The sequence below is a fragment of the Octodon degus genome, unplaced genomic scaffold (genome assembly GCF_000260255.1).
Source record: "Octodon degus isolate 3935 unplaced genomic scaffold, OctDeg1.0 scaffold00060, whole genome shotgun sequence".
In the NCBI taxonomy this organism is placed as follows: Eukaryota; Metazoa; Chordata; class Mammalia; order Rodentia; family Octodontidae; genus Octodon; species Octodon degus.
Window position 1 is genome coordinate 1,018,267 of NW_004524636.1, and position 8,556 is coordinate 1,026,822.

Consider the following 8,556-nt stretch of genomic DNA (forward strand, 5'->3'; position numbering starts at 1 on the left):
TCCACAGTATGCACAGCGTCCACATCGCTCTTGTGGGGCTTGCGAGGCCAGAAGAGCTGATGCAAAGGCGGTGCTTTAGTTATGTTCTGTGCTAAAAAAATAAAGTTCCTTGTCTCAAATCCAGGAATATCAAGCCTTTTGCCAGTATTTATGAGTCAGCAATAAGATAGTGCATTAGCTTAGAAGTAAAGCAAAATTTTACATACATAGAGGTGAAAGGGAACAAAAGAATAACTGCTACATATTGCCTCAGTCTTCTAGAATTATCCCAACAAACCACATGGACTGAGTGGCATGAGCAAAGAAAATGGACTTTTGAAGTTGTGAGGCCTGAGAAGTCCAAAGTCAAGGTAGCAGCAGACTGAGCGCTTCCTCAGGGCTCTCTTCCTGGCTTGCAGCTGGGCACCTTTCCACTGTGTCTTGAACTCAAAACGATCCTTCTGCCTCACACTCCTGAGAGCTGAATGCTGGGATTACAGGCATTCGACACCACACTCAGCACAGAGGCCCCATTCTCTGACTTTATTTAACCTTCCTCACCTCCTCACCAACTCCATCTCCAAATACAGCCATTCAGGGGTTCGGCTTCAACACACAAATGTGAAGGGGACACAACATGGAGTCCACATCTGGCATCACCTAAATAAGTGGAAATAAGAGAGATTTGTAAAAGACATGTTGAGGATATGGAGAAGTTGGCTGATCTTACAGAAGGAATTCTGAAGAGTTATGGCAAATGTGAGAAGTGAATAAATAGTAGAGGAAGGGTTGTGGCCAAAGAGTGACAGTGCATCTGGAGCTGAATATGTGGCAGGGGGGCCAACCAGGAGGCTCAACAGAGTCAGAGGTGAGTGACAAAAACAAACATTGGAAACATTACAAACTTTTATTAAATTAAGCAAAATCAGTGCTAGGAATACAACACAGAAAAGAACATATGATCCCTGGCACCACATGCCATGCCAGCCCCACCCCTGGGCACACTGAGCCAGTGATGAGTCTGGGCCTGGTGGGGCGTGCTTGTAATCCCAGTGCTGGGGAGGCTGATAATAGGAGGATCACTACGAGTCTGAACTACATAGTGAGGCCCTGCACAAAATACAAGAAGTAAAATAAAAATAAATTACTGGGGCTGGGGAGATGGCTCAGTGGAATAAGGGTTTCCCTGGCAAGCACAAGATCCTGAGTTCAATCCCCGATTCCAGATAAATAAATAAATAAAATAAATTACTCCTGGGCTGGGAAGATAGCTTGGTGGTCTAAGCACCTGCCTGGCAAGCACAAGGACCCAGGTTTGGTTTCCCAGTACCACATGCTGTGCCTGGCCCCAGAACCGTGGGCGCACAAAACCAGGTGTGGTGGCACAGGCCTGTAACCCTAGCACTGGGGAGGCGGGGACTAGAGAGGACAAGTCTGAGCTGCATAGTAAGACCCTATACCAAATAAATATATTTTTTTCATTTTTAAAATAAATTACTCCTACACACAACACTGTTAACTAGAGAGTGATGTAAGAGACAGATAACTACATAATGCAAAATGTCATTTATATGAGCTTCAAGAATAGGATACATTAATTTAGGGAGTGAGGAATCAGGAGAGGAGTTATTTCTCAGGCAAGGAGACCTGAGACGTATGGGGATGATGCAGATATCTCAAACTTTAATCTGAACGCTGGATATATGAGTGTATACATGTGCAGAAAGTCACCAAGACATGCATGAAATCATGTGAATTTATTATGGCATGGCTGTAGGCTACATCACAATGTATAGAAAGCAAATTTAATGTGTCAGAGATACAGCTCAGCGGTACAGTGCCTGCCTAGCAAGCACAAAGTCCCGAGTCTGATTCCAGGTGCCAATAAATAAATAAATAAATAAATAAAATTAAATGCAATTTTTGTTTTTAAAAAATTTGGTATTGAAGATTGAACCTAGAAGCTTTGAGCTCAGCTGTATTCCTGGACCCTTTTTGATATTTTAATGTTTTAGACAGGGTCTCACTAACTTGCTGAATTGCCCTTGTTGGGTTTAAACATGCAGTCTTCCTCTCTCAGTCTCCCAGAGTTACGAGTTACAGGAACATACCACCACGCCCAGAAAATTTTTTAAACTTAAGAAATGAGAAAGATGGGAATTGGGTCAAGCTAATCACCCACATATAATTCATCCACATGCAATGAAGACCTTGCCAGCTAATAATCTGTTCACATTACAGTCTGTCACAGGATCTGGGGCCTTCTCATCTACCACTTGTTTAAAAAGCGGGAGATGCCAGTCATCGGGACCCACACACCACTGTGTTGTGTGCTGAAGTCAGACTGCAAACTCTAGAAAGCCTCTTGGGCAACAACTCTTCTCACCTTCGAAAATCACACCAGTGCTTTGAACGCAGCCATGGAAAGGAACTTGCTCACCATGAAAATCAGCAAATGCTACATGCGGGGCTGACTTGAGAGGCTGCATTAAGCACTTAACACCACAGCCCAGCACTCCAGATTCAGCTGTGAAGCAACTGAAGCTGAGAATTCTAGGTGATCTGCCCACTCAGGTTGGGTCTCCAGACCCCAAGTCTTGGGTCCCTTTATTTATTTATTTATTTTCAATATTGTTATCTCCTCAGAAAAACATAGCACTACTGAGTGACTACGACATATTGTGGAGAATTTCATTCTGTGGTCACTGCGTTAATTGGGTCCCTTTAATAGGGGACACCTCCCACGCACCCCGCTGCACTAGCCGAATGACCTTGAAGGCTAAGGGGAAGGTGTCTGCATGCCAACTCTCCCGGGGCAAGGGGCTGGGTGGGAGGGCAGCCAGGTTAGGGTCAGGTGACAGGAGGTAGGTTTGCTGAGTCCTTCCTCTGATGAGCTCTTCCCCAGGTTCCCCACATGCCCAATCAGTCCTGACTTCCTGTCTTCTGCATCCCACAAATGTTTGTGCGCCAGAAACTGTTCTGAGCATTATGGATATAGAAAACAAACAAACAAAGATTCTTTTTTTTGCGAAACCAGGGATTGAACTCAGGCCCCTGTGCTTGCTAGGCAAGTGGTTATTCTACTGAGCTATCTCCCTCCCCCCCACTCCCTGCCCAAAAAGATTCTTCACCTGCAAAAGCTACTAGTGACAAATCTCACCGGGCCTGCTACAATTTGGGTCTTTATTTTATCTTACCTGGACTGTTCCTACTGAACCTCAAGCCCCACTAGAAAATACAGGTTTTGGGGGACCTGAAGCCTGTACACTACAGTGACCAGGTCCTTAAGAATAGATGATGAGCTTTTCTGCTTGCTCCCCCCTTCCCCCCGAGTGCCACTCCGGCTGCACCGAGCTTGCTCCTCGCTCCTCGCTCCTGCTAAGCTTGCCCGGCCGCCACCTCCTTCAGCCACCATCATGATTATCTACTGGGACCTCATCAGCCACGATGAGATGTTCTCCAACATTTACAAGATCCAGGAGATCACAGATGGGCCATGCCTAGAGATGGTCAGTAGAACAGGGAGTGCCATTGACGATGTGCTCATTGGTGGCAATGCCTCCGCTGAAGGCACAGAGGGCGAAGGCACTTGAAAGCACAGCAGTCACCGGTGTAGATATCGTCATGAACCATCACTTGCAGGAAACCAGCTTCACAAGAGGCCTACAAGAAGTACATCAAAGATTATATGAAATCAATCAAAGGCAACCTTGAAGAACAAAGACCAGAAAGAGTAAAACTGTTTATGACCGGGGCTGCAGAGCAAATCAAGCACATCTTTGCTAATTTAAAAAACTATCAGTTCTTAATTGTTGCAAACATGAATCCAGATGGCATGGTTGCTCTCCTGGACTACTATGAGGATGGTGTGACCCCATTTATGATTTTAAGGATGGTTTAGAAATGGAAAAATGTTAAAGGATTCATTGATAAACCTGGATCTATCACTTGTCTTAACTGGCTGCTCTTCGTCATCTACACACCAGGATTTAGACAAATGGGACTGATATAATCTTGAACGCTTCATTTATTTTGACCATGATTTATTTGGAGAGAAGGTATCTTTTTTAGGGGAAAAACCCCCATGTCATTGTCATGTAGGTTGTCTAAAAATAAAGTGCATTTAAACTCATTTGAGAGAATGCCTCTTAGTTTAATACATACCTATACTAAGTCCATTGGTAGTGTTCACGGAGAAGATAGAACCTGGTCAGAGACCACTGCTAAAAAGCATAAGACTGTCTTTAAATAACTTCTGCAGTGGAACTACTTCTGAGGCTGGAATATAAGACAAGAATCAAAGTTTTAATTCTGAGTTGTAGAGATGGGAAAGAGACTATGTTCATAGCAGTGCCAACATTTGAAGTGGAGCCTTACATATTTCATCACCTACAATGGAAGTAGTTAACCCTGGAAGAGATTACCAAAAGAATAAAAAGACTTAACTCAGTTGGAAAAAAAAAAAAAAAAAGAACAGATAATGAGTACATAACTATTAAGCTGAGCATAATATCCCATGCCTGTAATTCAGCACTCAAGTGACTGAGGCAAGAGAATCATTACAGGTTCAAAGCCAACCTGGCCTACAAAGTGAGTTCAAGGCCAGTCTGAATTACAGAATGAGATCCTATCTATCTATCTATCTATCTATCTATCTATCTATCTATCTATCTAAAAAAATCCCCAAAATTATATATGGCAAGGGTGGAAATAACTTGGCAGTCTAAGCTCCTGTCTGTTAAGTGCAAGGACCTGGGTTCGATCCCCAGCACCCCATTCTGTGCAGGCCCCAGAAACCCAGGCATACAATTTAGGACACTAAAACAGGGCGTGGTAGTACACGCCTGTAATTCCAGCACCGGGGAGACTGAGACAAGAGAATCACTACAAGTCTGAACTGCATAGGGAGACCCTGTACCAAATAAATAATTTTTTAAAAATTATGTATGGCCATGGAATGTTTTTGTTTTTGTGGGGTTTTGTTTGTTTGTTTTTTCTTTGAGACTGTTACACAGACAATGCAGGACTTGAACTTGAGGTGTTCCTCCTGACTCAGCTTCTGGAGTGCTAGGATTACAGGTATACTGCCACCAGACCCATGGAAACCTGTCATGAGGAACTTTCAGGGGACCTTGGAAGGAGCCTGTGGAGACAAGATCCTAAAGACAAACCTTTGTAGAGAATGCCAGGTCCTCTCCCAACCACATCAGAACAAAGGGGAGAGCAGTCACTTCCCACTCACCCCATTCTGCCCTCCTCTTCAGGAGCATGGCTGTCTGTCCTGTTGCCTTAGCTCATGACACCCACCCAGAGGTAGTGCTGGGTGCTGGATCTATGTGAATTTAGAGAGGTGTGGGCCCTGGAGCCTCTCTGCAAGTTGGAAGGTGCACGGAAAGGGACAACAGGCTCTGCACACCAGCATGAGGTTGAAAATATCTTGATGCGAGGAGAAATGGTTCCTTCCTCTTCCTTAGTGGGGGCTAAGACTGGTTGTCATTTGAGACAGTTTGCAATTGGCAAGCTGTGGAAACCCGGAATAATGAAGGAACACGTTCAGCCTTGCTGCAGACAAGAAGCTGGAAGATGTGAACTCAACTTTCTTGCCAAAAGGCCCACCACTGTGGCTCCTAGTATGCTACTATTCAAAAGTGAGTGACTCAGCCTACCACCTGTGTTCAGGATGGATCCTAAGGCAAGACTAACGCCTGTGTGGGGTTTTCCTGAAATTACTGAAGGAGTAAATAAAAAGGAAGGTTGAAAGCCGGAAGCACACCTTTCAGGCAACTTTCTGGAATGGCTCTTGCCTTTTTTTGTTCTCTTCGTGGAACTACACAGTAGCCATACTTAAGGCATGCTTCCATTTTCCCATTAACACTTTAATTGCCATCAGGGGACTTAGGGAGTGGAGCCAAACGCCCGCCTGCCACTGAAGGCCTCCAGGGGGCGCTACAGCATAATGCACAGCCTGCCCAAGCAGTCCTCGACCTAATAGCTCACATCGGATACATTTTCTGCAGTTTGCACCTGTGGGGGTGGGAGTAGGGTGTTTCTTTTTGTTTTCTTTTTTCTTTCTGTTTTTGAGACAGGGTCTCACTTATGTAGCCCAGGCTGGCTTTGAACTCACAATGATCTTCTTGCCTCAGCCTCCAAAGTGCTGGGCTTACAGGTAGGCACCACCACGCCTGACAAGAGTTCCTTTTTTTTTTTTCTTTTCTTTTGTATTTTGTACAGGGCCTACAGGGTTTCACTACATAGATCTGACTCATAGTGATTCTCCCGTTTTCAGCCTCCCAAGTGCTGGGATTACAGGCCTGTGCCACCTGCCCAGTCTCATAATCACCATCTCAGCGAGCGCTAGGGGTAGGGTCAACACAGGCTCCAAGCCTGGCCACTGCACTCTGCCTAAGCAGACTGAGAGCTGACTTCTGTCCTAGACATTCTTGGTTCCTACTCAAGCTCAGGCCATTCTTCTGCATGGGTCCCATACCTGCCCCTGCTTCTGTAAAGCCCAGGTCACTCTGGAGTAACACTGAGTATTCACAAATCTAACAATGCCCTCATGAGCACTGCAGCCACACTATGAGCTCCCTAAGTGCACAGCCCAGAATTTGCTTACTGTTAGCTCTGCACACAGACAAGCACCCTTCCACGAGTAAGAGCAGAGTCCATGAAGGGGAAAGCTGAGTTCAGAGGCTCTTGCCTGGGGCTTTGGGGGTAAACCCCTGCTTCAGCCAGAAAGGAGAAGCATTTTCTGCACTCTTGGACTAATGGTCCCCTGCCTGTCCTATCATCACCACCCCTCAAGACCCCACAGTGCTGCAGGGATAGCTCAGCAGTCTAAGCGCCTGCCTGGCAAGTGCAAGGACCAGGTTTGATCCCTGGTCCTGTAGGTGTGTGCGCTGCATAGTGAGACCCTGTATCAAATACATAAATTTAGGGCTGGGGATATAGTGCAGTGGCATAAGCTCCTACCTGGCAAGCACCAGGTCCTGAGTGTTCCATACATGGGGGGAGAGAAATAGGGGATCAGAGAAAAAAGATCAGGATGCAACAGGTGGTGTATGGGTAACTCTCTGGAAGGGCAGAAGATGGGATGAGAAAGAGGTCTCACAACCACTGATGGAATCAGAGAAAAATGCTGGGAGAAGGAAGAGCAGAAACCACTGGGAGACCCAGCATGCTTCTGCTGAGGCCTATGTGTCCTCTCCACCAAGGGGGGGTCCTTTCTGGAAATTACGTAAGAAGGTTGGGGTGAGTTGGGTGGGAAGTAAGGAACAGCATTGGCAAGTTTTCTAGCCCAGCTTCATAAGCAGATGATGCACACAGGTCACCTCAGATCTTGTTCCAGTGCAGATTCTAAAGTGGTGGCTCTCGATATCGCCTAAAATTCTGAATTTCTAACAAGCTCCCAGGTAAGGTCAATATGCCATCTAAAAAGATAGCAATAGGGATTGGGATAAGAACTCATCTTATGGCCAAGTACAGTGGTTCGTGCCTGTCATCCCAGGACTGTCACTTCTCAGCCAGCTTGAGCTATGTAAACAAATTTAAGACTAGCCTGCACTACATAAAGATACCTTGTCTCAAAACAAACACCTTGTTCCATGGCAATACCCACCTAGGATAACAGCTGCCGCCTTGAGAAGTCTTGGTGGAAGTGGCCATGGAGAGAACACAAGGAAGAGACAGGAAAGAGGCCAGGAGATGAGGAAGCACCTCCGGACGGCAGGAGGCACAACAGTGCCCCCCTAAGACCTTTAGGCTGAAGAGTAACTGCAGCTACCCACTGCAGCCCCGTCAGAAAAGTGCTGGTCTGATTCAGCTGGGCTCCTTCACAGCCCAGGCAGGAAGCACCAGGCCAGAAGATGGGGAGAAGAGTAGAAACTCCCTGACCCCAGGGCCAAGGGCCAGGTGTCTTGTGTGCCAGTAAAGAGGAGTCTGAGTGGAGGTGGCTGGGATGAGGGGACGCTGGGCTCTGCGCACCAATGTTCAATGTGCCATCAGCTCTCAAGGGGTTGCTGAAATGCACTGCTTTCAGCTCAGGCAACCCTGAGACCGGAGGGGATGGAGGGGCAGAAACCCGCTCGGTTGATCTGGTATCCCTAACTGCGAAATATTTGAGTCCTTGGCTGGCAAAGGTTAAACTGAGGTCAGCCTCGCGGGGAAAGCGCAGTCAAGACAGCTCCAGAGGGTGTAAATCAAAAGGAAAGCCAAAAGGCGTCAAAATGAGCAGCAAGTCCAGGTGCCGAGCGTCTAGCGCGCAGACAACCGCGTACTCGGGACTAGAGAGGAGGCCGCGGAGATACTCGGGCTTAGTCCTGCGGGGACTGGCAGACTGTGTAGGTTCTTCCGCGCGTAGCGACGTGCCCCCGGCCTCTGCTGGTTCCCACGCTGTGCAGCCTCAGATCTGTCCTGCCTCGGCTTCCCTGCCCGCGCCGGTCTGGCCCGCTCCCTGCCGCGGCCTCCAGAGGCCACCACCCCTGGCCCGGCCACCGGCTCGCAGGGTCCGCCAGCCGCGGCAGCCCGAGCCCGGCCGCTCCTCCCCCGATGATGTCACGTCCCCGGCCGCCCCTCGGC

The 8,556-nt window shown here is 47.4% G+C and overlaps 1 long non-coding RNA gene across 2 annotated transcripts in view; it reads right to left on the minus strand.

The window, feature by feature from the left end:
* Positions 1–155: 155 nt before the first annotated feature.
* The window catches only part of LOC111817518, a 9,746-nt gene continuing 1,345 nt past the window's right edge, over positions 156–8,556 (minus strand). For both annotated transcript variants that reach the window (XR_002821693.1, XR_002821692.1), the window contains exons 2-3: positions 3,408–3,642; positions 156–639 (exon numbers count right to left, since the gene is read on the minus strand). This is a non-coding gene — a long non-coding RNA (uncharacterized LOC111817518). The remainder of the gene's footprint in view (positions 640–3,407; positions 3,643–8,556) is intronic.